The sequence below is a fragment of the Podarcis tiliguerta genome (genome assembly GCF_965153285.1).
Source record: "Podarcis tiliguerta genome assembly, chromosome: 1".
NCBI lineage: Eukaryota > Metazoa > Chordata > Lepidosauria > Squamata > Lacertidae > Podarcis > Podarcis tiliguerta.
The window spans coordinates 70307933-70320358 of NC_139534.1; positions in this window are offsets into that span (position 1 = coordinate 70307933).

The window sequence follows — 12426 nt, forward strand, 5'->3', positions numbered from 1 at the left end:
TTTGGTGAAAAGTGCAACGTATTTTTAATATGTGAAAGGTTCCCTGGTATAAAACATGGCACTGCTTCTTAGCATTCACTCTGTCGTTCTTTCTTTCTTTCTTTCTTTCTTTCTTTCTAAAATTAAAAGCATTTTTATAAGGGTCATACCTAATTGAGCATATACTCTTGTGCCTTGATTAGCTCTAGAGTTATTTATATAGTAGGGATTATTACATTTACAATAAATTAATGTTTGCTTGATGTGCTTTGCTTGATTATAAAATTTACAACCTTTTAATGATTTCATTTATGTATTTGGAAAGCGTTAAATATCTCCGCCTCAAATGCTTAATTAAATGAGATTTAGAAATGCAAAAAATAGCAACTGCATTCAACTGCTTCTTTCTAAGTATTTTCTTCCTCTTGTTTATCTACCAATGGTACAACTATATGGGTAACAGCCAGAGTTAGTTTTCTTATAACAATCAAGTTACAATTATATTCGATGCTCGTAATTAGGTGTACATTAATAACTAAGAACTCTAGAGAAGGATGTGCATCTCCATTCACATGAAAGATCTACACCAAATTCTTCAATGGGTCTACAGTGAGCATCAGTGCTTATCCACATGCAAATTTGCATCAGCTACATCCATGTGACCCTGAATCAATTTGGGGGTCTCCCTTATTGGATAAGGGGAACAATGTTTAACACGTGGATCCTGCAAAATGTTGCAGTGCACACTCACAGCCTGGAATGCTCCTGTTCAGGATTCCAGCCAGCCATGCTTCAGGATCCTATAAACTGTTAGAAGCTCAAGAAGGGTATCCTAATCCTAGTTTTTTGTTCTTATTTGTTTTATTGACACTTTCATTCCATGACTACTGAGTATGCTCAGTCCACACTGGTCTAGGTTTTGTTTCTTTATATTGTCCTCTTAGGTTATATAGTTGTACTCTGGCAAAACTTGGGAGTTCCCAGAGCATGCTGAAACCTCTTTCATGTTCTTCAGTGGTCCGATTTTGGCTCCAATCCTGTGTTGGAAGCCCCCACCTGAGTCTACTATTAGAGAGAGTAGTTCTAAAACAATCAAGACACTCAGCGGCGATGTAAAACAGATATGGTCTTCAAATGTCTTGGTTAAATAGGCTTATAGTCATTTTCCCTGCTTGAAAGAATGGTCATTGTAATATTCTCTTTAGGCCAGGAAACTGCAGTTAAGGCAATATATTTATTTACCGAGATATAAGAACTTGTTATTTCCTATTAATAATAATCCTCTACCAGGTCCAGCCTGTAGAAATCTCCTTCTCAGCATCCAGGCATGTGATTAATATCCTCTTATGAGACATCCTTTGGGAGCTGCTCTGAAACAAGTGGCGACATATACTACAATTATAGTGTTGACATATCATTCATCCAGGTGCTATTTTGTGCACTACAGATCAGAGCCTGGTACCACAAAAAGGATAAGGGAAACATTGATATAAAGAATGGGGAAATATAAGCTTGGAAGCATGGTGGTTGTCAATGTCAGTTACTGTACTATCCGTGTCTTGTTCTTTGATATAATGGATATTATGACTTCAATGTTATGCAAAAAATAAACAGTAGTAATAATTAGCACCTTATATTTGAGACAAGAAGCTTATGCAGTCAAGATGGGTCTGGATTTGATCCTTCCAGAAACTCATTCCCCAATAGGATTATACTGTGCTTTTTTCTGAGGGTACTTAAGGGTACACAATACTGACACCTGACACCTGTTCCACCCCCCAATGTGAAAAGTGTGCCACTTATTGTAACAACTTCATGGTGAGTATCAACACCTTTTTTATTTTGCAGCACTGGGGGCATATCAGGTCTGCCAAAGTGTTCCAATATCCTCCCAAGTCTTTGCGTCTTTTTCTTTCCTCTGTCTCCCATATTTTTGTTTCGTTTTTTTAGAGTAAAGCCTGAAGGAGAGTTTCCACCCCCATTGTTCAGCCCAGACACTGAGGTCCAGCTCCGAGGGCCTTCTGACGGTTCCCTCCCTGCAAGAAGTGAGGTTGCAGGGAACCAGGCAGAGGGCCTTCTCGGTAGTGCCGCCCGCCCTGTGGAACGCCCTCCAACCAGATGTCAAGGAAATAAACAACTATCTGACTTTTAGAAGACATCTGAAGGCAACCCGGTTTAGGGAAGTTCTTAACCTTTGATGTTTTATCGTGTTTTTAATATTCTGTGGAGAGCCACCCAGAGTGGCTGGGGAAACCCAGCCAGGTGGGCAGGGTATTATTATTATTATTAATAATAATAATAATAATTAGAGTAAGGCAACTTCTGATGGAGGGTATTATAGCTGCCAAGTAACTCATGGCACACTACATGCTTTCCAGGGTACAGTAAACCTTCACCAGCTTAACAGAGTGATACTAGTCATTCCACCTCAGAAGATAAATTTGAAACTGGATGTCCAACTACAGCTCCCATCATCCCAGATCATTGGCTATGCTGGCTGATAGGAGTTGTAGTCCAAAATATCTGGGCAGCACCAGATTAGGGAAGGCTACTCTTGACAATACGATGGAAACCTCTGGTGGACTACTGCAGCAAAGGTAGCCCTACCAAACTGCAGATTTCCTGAAAGCTTGAAAAACATGGCTAAGGTGGCTGTACCCACTTAACTGAGAGTAAGGCCCACTGAGCAAAACAGGTCTGAGAAGACATAGAGAGGATAGTGCTGTAAGATAAAATATGTCCAAGAAGACAATGCTGGAGATAAGTTGTGCAAATCAGGTCAGAAGCCTGAAGTAGAATAATTTGAGGCTGGTGTCAGTGACACCCTTGTATTGCCTTCAACAGATCAGAAAAGCTGATGATTTGCTGTGAATAGCAATAGTGCGAAAAAGCCAAACATCACATTTTTTCAACAGAAATATTTTGTACAGTCAAAACTGTGACACAACAACTAATCTCTATTATAAGCCTCTGTTACTAATAAAAAGAGTTTTCTCAAACTCATTAATCCTTGTGATGTCTGTGTCCCTCCACAGCAGCCCACCACAGTAAATAGTTTTGGCCCTAATAAAGCTAATTAAAAATAAGTGATAAACCAAAGGGGGAAATATTTTGGAAAGTGTTTGAACAAGCAAAGCACAGAGTAAAGTTTAAATGTGCTTAAGTTTACTGCTAAAAGAAAACATTTGCCAAATTTATGATTGGGGGAAGGGAGCAAAGAGTCAGGAGAGCAGTTAGTGAGTTAAGGCACGCCAAATTTGAACAGCCGGTTACTTTCTCATATAGCCCCCCTCCCAACACAGTTAGTGGAAAGGATGACAGACAAGAGTTGAAAGGGGAAGGAAACCTTTTAAACATCATCACCCTGGCTGACATGTTAGATTTCAGAAACACCTGACTGGCCACACTATTGGAAATGGAATGCTGGACCAGATTGGCATTGGTCTGATCCAGAACAAAGGGTCTTATATTAATGTTATTTATATAAACACATGCGCAACACCACACAAAAACAAAAGCTGAGGAAATAGAGAAGAACATCCTATTGGATCAGACCAGGGATCCATTTAATCCAGGCAAATGCCGCTAGGAAACCTGAAAGCAAGGCATGAAGGCAGCAGGCCTTGTATCTCCCAGCAGTTGTTACTCAGAAGTCTCTTGCCTCTGAACATGAGGTCCCAATTTAACTATCGTGGGTTTATAATTAATCAATAATAAAATAATATGTGTCAGAGCTGGCTCCAGGTCCCAGCTCACAGAGGACCAACGCTAGCCGGTAGTAATGTATAAAAGTCTTTATTGAAGTACAGTTTCCATTTTCAAACCGGAGCGCCCCAGCTCTACGTCTAGGGTTTAGACCGGCGAAGCTCCATCTGAATCTCCGCCTCCTGTACACCAGTTTAAGACTCTAGCTTTACTCCACCTCTTCCATCTCTCCTTTCTCCTCTGGGTCCTGCTACCCCCCGGGGTCCCTTCCTTCCTGGATTCTTCCGACGCAGACGTAGACCCCCCTGACTCCTCCCTCTCTCTTCGGCGGGCTTTGGGACCTGGCTCCCTATCCGGGCTGCCAACTGCTCCACCCTCCTGTACATTTGAACTTGGCGCGCGTGCGCAGCCTTCAACCTTCCTCTCGACCATTTCCTCGCTCTCCGATGGAGGCATGGCCAATCCTGGCTCATGTCCTCCCGCTGTGCGTGCGCTGCCTGATCCCGATGCCTGGGACTCCTCCCCCCTGCTGCACTCTGGTGTGGACGCTGGTCCTGATTTCCAACTGCTGCTCTCTGAGTCCCCCCTGGCCCCTTCTTCCTGGGGTGTCCCCCTGGGAACCCCCCTTGCTCTGACCATGGGAGCCTCTTTCTGTGAATCTTCCGATTCGCTGGAAAGACTCCGAGAGCTCGGACCGCTGTCATCGCTGACATTTCCTTCGGACTCCTCCCCCTCGCTCTCCATTTCCTCCCTTTCCTGTGCCTCTGCTCCTGAACCCCTGACAATATGCTTTACATATTATTTGGTACAGGCTATGGTACAGTGATGGTTTAAAATTGTGGTCAAGTTGCCACAAGTAGCAGTGGCCAAAGACCAAAAACGTTGGTGCCGCTGCTAATGGTGGCTCTTATTTGCATGACCTGTTGGAGAATTTCTCTTCTTCTTAATACAATGTTCAGCTTTTTATCTAATTACAGTGGTACCTCGGGTTACAGACACTTCAGGTTACAGACACTTCAGGTTACAGACTCCGCTAACCCAGAAATAGTACCTTGGGTTAAGAACTTTACCTCAGGATGAGAACAGAAATCGTGTGGCGGTGACGCAGCAGCAGCGGGAGGCCCCATTAGCTAAAGTGGTACCTCAGGTTAAGAACAGTTTCAGGTTAAGAACGGACTTCCAGAACGAATTAAGTTCTTAACCCGAGGTACCACTGTACAGTTTCCTTTTTAATGTCTCATTATTGAGAAGTTCTTTCCCCCCAGAAATTAAATTTGGCTGATGGACTTTCTACCAAATTCCCACTGTCAGAGATTTCAAACTTTATAGTACTGAGGTCATTCTTCCTCAGTGGTTTGCCAACACTCATATCTCTAATGATCTCTCTAAACAACTCCTGGGCACCACTCTGCAGTGAACTCCCTCATCCTTTCTTGGCCTCCTTTATTCAAAAGCACAATAATGGAACATATCCCCCAAATTGCCAAAAATATTCACAGCTCAAATGTGAGCATAAACAAAAATTAATGACCAATTATCATAACATTTTTCCCTTTCCGATTGTTTTCTTCCCCTTAACTCTGATCAGAGAGGAGACCCATGGTGCTGCATTACATGTTTGGTCTGGCAGAAGAGAAAAAGACTCTGGAGAAAGAGATAATGTAGCACAGCTGGTTTGATAATTCTAGAATGGAAATTTGTCAGCAGGCCAAAGAGAATTTGGAGAAGAGTATGGCTCAGTCCTTAAGTCCAGATGTCAGAAGAAGCAGAGGTCCTCTGGTCCAGACCTTAAGTGGCATCAGACAAACTTCTCTCCTCTGGTGGAAGAAACAGCACAGGCAATTCTTCCAGACCCTTCAAGTGTCCCTATTTACAGAAGCCATCCTGGTTTCTGATTTGATCCCAGGATGTCCCACTTTTCCTTAGGACCTCCCTATTTTCATCGGAGGGTATGGAATTATGAGACTCCCGAGCCAGGGAGTTAAGTAACCATTAGAAGACATCTGAAGGCAGCCCTGTATAGGGACGTTGTTAAATGTTTAATTATGCTTTTATATATGTTGGAAGCCACCTAGAGTGGCTGGGGCAACCCAGTCAGGTGGGTGAGGTATAAATAATAAAAATATTATCATTACTGTGGAATAGGACATCCCTTTTTTCATTGGGGAAATGTTGGAGGCTATGCTCTTCTGAGGAACAGCAGAAGAAGTGGGGCCACCTCTTCATCCCAGGTGACAGTGTGAGACCCTGTTTGGCTTGGAATGCTAAGTGGCAGCTAGGAAACTAACAAGGGTGGTCAACCGAATAGGGGCATGCAAGATCTCCTCTAAAATAAAAGTTTTTATGTTCCATAGACAGTGTGATTACTACTACATGGTTGGGGCCACCACATGTCTGCTGTAAACCAGATTCTAATTTCACACCACCATTATAGGCCTGGCGGTACATGCAGTAACAGAGAGGGCATTTATCTTCCAGATCCATGTGGGAAGCAAAATGCAGACATTTGGAGCCACCCCATGTACCCAATCACCATCATGATTAAATTGAACCTAAGCCAGTTAAGTAAGAGCTATTAGTCTCAAAAAGGCAGCTGCCTTTTTGCATCTCAAAGTGACAGAAAGCACTCTAGCCCTCATTTCCATAGCAGAAACGTACTTACCTTAATTCATCCAATAAGCTCACCAATTTCACTTAAAAACTATCTGAAAACAAGCTTCTGGTGGCGACCGGAATTACTGACTCAGAGAACATTTCCCAGCCTGAGAACCGGATTAGAGGGTAATGATTTAATTGATGGTTGAGTGTGCAGGCGAAATGTATGTACAAAATAATTTCCCTAATTATATCTTTTCAGGGGGCTGCAAGCTCTTATTAATTGGGTTTCAGACAGTAATTACAAACCAGTTGCAGTTTGAGGCACAGTGTAAAGTGGGCCCATGCTGGTTGTCTTGGAGTGAAGAAAATATCAAAACAAACTAAAACATATTGTTTGAGGATTGTGATGAAGAAAGGAATTCAAAGCCATTAAGCATTGGAGGGGAAGTAGCACTGCAGGGATGTATGTGCTTTTCTGGTTGGTATTACAGATGAAGAATTTATGGTCATTTATTTAAATTATTTGGCACAATCCAACCAAAGTTAAGCATTTTCAAGTCCAACTAATATAAACAGAAGGGAGTGTGCTTGAGCTTAACAGTGGAATCCAAAACATGGCTACTTTGAACCCATTACATTCACTGAGACTTACTGCAAGTTGGGATTGCAGTCTATTTCTCCCATTGAAATTTATGGATTATCTGTGCTTAATTTAATTTGTATCTTACCCTTCCTCACAACAGACCCCCAGGCAGCATCATGCCCATTCCTAAGTAAATGTATTTTGGATCTGAATAGGTTCCTGATGTTTCTCCCTCTTCAAAAATTAGAAGCAGAGTGAAAAAAAGAAACACACCTTTCTGTTGTTTTCACCATTTGTGATCTTTGTTAATGTTTTTGTGACTCTACCTTACAAGAGACAATGATGTTTGAAGGAGACTGGATGCTGTGCTTAATTTGTACAAGCGTTCAATGCCAGAGCTTAATCTGAGAATTCATGATGTTAGAAATGTGATTGTTCCCACCTTCACCACGGCAAGGGCAAATATGTGACCTGGCTGAGCTAGACCTGTTGCACCAGTGCTGAGCAGAGCTGGGGAACCTGTGATAGTCCGGCAACAGCTGGGGTACCTCAGGTTTTCCAACTCTTCTTTTAGACACTCTATTGGCCATGTCAACTGATGGGGCTGATGGGAGTTGGGGTCCAACACTGGAGTGCCACAGGTTTCCCAGTCCTGGAACTGTCTCTTCCTGGAACAAGCCATGGACTTATGGCCTCCTCCCTGGTTGGGAAGCTTCAGCCTCCTAACTGGCCTTGTGTCGTGGGACCCAAACTGGGCCTATCAATGCTAGCGCTCCCGAGGGTGAGGAAAGGGTGGTGGCGTCAGCTGTGATGAGATCCCAACAAAGGACAGTGGGTCTCTTTGTTGTTGTAACTCCCTCAAGTAGGGTGTCACTCAGAGAAGCATCTTCTGATTGTGCCTCAGGGGTATCGTCTCCATTTGTGCTAGAGAACAGGACCTTGATCTCTTGGATGGGCCATGGTTCAGTGGAAGAGCATCTGCTTTGCATGCAGAAGGTCTGAGGTTCATTCTCCTGGTAGGCTAGGGAGAGAACTGTCTGAAATCTTGAAGAGACATTGCCAGTTAGTGTAGATAATACGAGATGGACCAATGGCCTCACTCAGTGTAGAGCACCATGGTATTGATCCCCACATCTTTAGAAGAGGTCTTGTGAGATCTGGCAGGCCCTCATGGAATGGCAGGAAGTGTGCACAGCAGTTGCACAATGCATTTCCTTAACTACTGGCTTATCAGAAAGTGGTCTTTACTTTATATAAAGGTAAGAATATTGGAAAGTAGGGGGAACAGCTTACAGATCAGAAGTGATTGCAAACAGACTTGAGCACCAGTATCTCTCCCCTGCCCATAAATTAAACACAGATTGAATAACAACCTTCAATAAAAGATTCAAGATACTGATGTGCATACATTTAGCCTATGAGTATTTCCAAAAGAGCTATGTAGTTCTATTTGAATTGTGTATCTTCTGTAAGTATGTGGATTAAAGTAATGATTTAGAGATGCATATTCATAGCGAGATCTTAGCAGGGTGTTAACTAGAGAAAAAGATAACAGAATGGAAAATTAGCCCTTTTGTCTCTGAACAGCTTTGCACCCCAGATATGTATCTCTGTTAAATGCAGAATACGATCCATTATCCACACTCTGAAAACTTACATTCCTGCATTTGCTCCCGAGACTGCTTCTTTGACTGAATGTGTCTTAGGTTATTACAACAACTAAAACTGTACGTAAACAGGAAGGATGTGACACATAGAGGAAACCCTAAAGCCATTGATTTAGAGGAGCAGTACTATGAGGGACAGTTTCATAGATATTTATTCCTCCTTTGGCTGGAACAATTGCTAAGAGCTTCCAACAAGCAAAGCCTCTCTTCACAGTGAGGGGTGAAAAATAAATGCTGTCATTTTAGAGCAAAAACAAGAACCGTCTCACTCTGCTTTAGTGCTGCCTTACAGTACATCAGGCAGTTTGGGCTGACAGTGAAATGCAGGAATGAGGTGCAAAGCTTTTTTGAACTTCTTTGAGGTTAGTGCAGTAGTTTAAGTGTTATACGAAGACTGGGGAGACCCAGGTTCAAATCCTCTCCTGAAGCAGTCACTATTTTTCAGACTAACACAGAGTTGCTGGGAAGAACTGTGTATGATGCCTGAGCTCATTGGAGAGGTTGGCTACAAATGCCCTAAATAAATGTTTTCTTTCAACAAACACATTGCAGACATTAGATTGTCAACACTGAACATTAACTGAGATCCTGGAAACATGGGCCGCAGTCCTGCGCCTATAACAAAGAGAGTACAGAGTGGCTCCTATTGTAACCTTTACCTGACAGGCACAAAGTTCTTGGCGGTACAGGAAGCTCTGGCAAGTTGTATGTTCAAAATTATACAACCTCAATTTAAATCTTTTTGAACAATCAGAGTTTTCCTACAAGGCAGGTTCACGGTTGTTTTGGGGAAAACATAAATAACAGCAATTTGCAATTCCAAAAGATTAAAAGTATTCTAAGTTTTACCACATAAATTAAAATATGTGACCTTCTTGGTGACTCCATGAATGAAATTGAGGCTTGTGGTTTAATTAAATTGTAAATGGCAAACTCTTCTATATATAGTCTGTAGATTATTGATCACTGTGTTAAAAGGGCAAATCAGCTCAAAGACAGAGACAAAGGCGATTCTAAATGGTTCCTGAAATGCACTTTTTCTCATTAAGAGACAGGCAAAGTCTCTCTCACACTGCAGGCACAACTTGAAACTGAGGAGGAAGCCAAACATGTCCACAATGGTGACCTACCAGGTACCGTATTTTTCACTCTATAACACGCACCTGACCATAACACGCACATAGTTTTTAGAAGAGGAAAACAAGAAAAAAAAATTCTGAATGAAAGAGTGGATGTATCATTTTTGTGCTTCATGCTGTGGCCACAGACGTGATTTGACGGTGAGTTTGGGGTAGCCCAATGAAAAAATCCTGAGAATCCATGTGGATCTGTGCTTTGTAACCACGTTTTTGCACCATTGTGGCCACAGGCAACAGTGGGTGCGTGATTTTTTTGGTGCAGGCTGTAGCCATGGACATGCTATGTGATCTGATGGTGAATTTGGGGTGACCTAATGCAAAGATCCTGAGGATCCATGTGGATCCGTGCTTTGTAACCATGTTTTAAGTGGGGAGGGAAGGAAAAACACAGAAGGGACAAAGAGCATGAGAGGGGTGTGCAGCTGGCTAACAATGCAGGAGAGGGATTTAATGGGAGGGAGGAAAGGAAGGCAAAAGTTTTCCCCCACCCACCCACCCAAGCCAGCCTCTCTCTCTCTCTCTCTCTCTCTCTCTCTCTCTCTCTCTCTCTGTCTCCCTCCCACCTGCATGTTTTCCAGCTGCCTGTGAGTCTCTAGAATGCTGGAGGCAGCAGCAGCAGCACCATGGAGAGAAGGAGGTGGTGGCTGTTGGCTGCGCTCCTAGCTGACGGAACCTGAGCCGGGGGGGGGGGGGGCTGGAGCCTGCGCGCAGTATGACTAGGAATGAGTTAGAAGGAAGGACGCAATCCTTTCCTTTCCCCTCTGCTTGCCAGGAGGGCAGGGGATTTCCCTGCTCTTTGTTGCGTTTGAGCAAACACAGCAACCGAAAACATAAGAGGGTGGGCAGTAAGACCCTGAGGCAGAATGCAGGAAAGCAGCAGCCTCGCTTCTGAAGCCTTCCCTACCTTCCCTCCTCCGCGACGCGTGATCTAATTTTTGCCTGATTTTTACTCCTGCACTCGGGCCAGTCGGCTCCAGGGACCACACATTTGCTCAATAACACACACAGACATTTCCCCTTACTTTTTAGGAGAAAAAATGTGCATGTTATAGAGCGAAAATTACGGTACTTAACTACCTCTGCTTTCACAGTCCTAGGCTGACAGAGTTTTTGCGCCCCTGATAGGCTGCCATATATGGCTGATAGGCCGAGTTTGGCTTGGTCACAGATTGGCCGCATTCAGCTTTGTGGTTCACTGAAAGCTAGTGTGGGACTGTGGAGTGACATGCAAGGACTGGGGAGACTGAGGTTCAGATCCTAACTTAGTTGTGAGCTCACTGGGTGACCTTGGCCCAAATGCTGTCCCTCAGACAAACCTACCTCAGAAGCGAGAATAAAATGGTAGCGAGAGACCTGTGTGTGCCCCCTTGAGCTCCTTCTTGGGCAGGCCTTGTTGGCCTTTGTAGTGTTGCAGTTTATCTTGTGGTCTATTCCCTTGTTCAGACTTGGTGACTTAATGCTGAACCAGTCTGTGGCAAATCTATCAGATAAGTTGAAGCAGTTTATGATAACCGTGATCTATCAGATAAGTATTTAAATAAAGCCAAACCTGTATTAATAAAAGCAAAACATTTAAATGGCAATCATGCAATAAACTGATTTATTTTTGGTGCCTTCATATATCAGATATGCACAATGGTTTGTGTATCCAACTGAGCCAAGAGAGGATTTCGCAAACAGAAAGCGGGAGGTGGTGAATTTTGTAAGTTGTCCCTTTCTCCTGCAGTTCTCCCCATTACCTCCCATGTTCCATGGGCTCCTGCAAGTGCCTGGGGCAAAATTTTGGGAGGGGACACAGAGAGAAAGGAAATGAAAAGGAACTGCCTTCTCTGCTTTCCATTCGCAGAAGCGCCTGCTGGACCAATGAGCCTTCCATCAGCAGAGGGTCAGAACTGCCCACAACCCAAGGAATTTGCATTGATTTTGATAATGGATTTTGACCTGTATGCATTATATCTGCCAGCTTGTAGTGTGGATATATGCACACTGGGATGAACAATAGTCTTCCTTTTGGGAGGAATGAATGTTAATAGGAAGAGACACTGGAGACAGATAATAAGTGCTTGAATCTAGAAATCATTTTGGCCTGAGATCACCGGCTCGGGGATCAAGGAAATGAAGGCACTCCTGCTCTTCCTATTGTTCCAAGGACTACTTAGCAGGAACACCTGCAATTCAGATTTAACAAATCGGTGTGAGAATAGTTCATGGTGCTGGATGTGACATTTTTGAATCATAAGCAGCCCTCGTGATCAACCTTGAGAAATTGGAAACAATGGGGCTTCAGCTCAAGACTTCCAGAAGAGAGAGAGAGAGAGAGAGATGGAAGGGGAGAAATGCCTGCATATTTTATGCAGATTATGTTGCACAAAACATTACCAACATTTACAATATAAACAGAAGTAAAATGGCATTTAGCTAAAGTGCATAACCTTTTCTATTTGTATGGCTTTTGAGAAAAGTCTGAAATATCTTTACTTATTTTCTTATAATAGAAGGAAACCAGGCATTGACAAATGACTTTAGGGGGAGATGGAGCTAGCGGGAAGTGACTTCATCTGTTTATAATTAGACAGGAAAAACAAGTGTAGGCTTATGTTTTACCTCACCATCAAATGGGTTATAGATTTTTGTGTGTGTGTTTATTTGTCAAGCCAGAAGCTATATTTATAAATGCTCAGGGTGGACCACAAGAGTGGGCCTTAAAAGGACATGCTTTTCCATGGCAGTATTGGAACGCAGTAGGGAAAGGAGC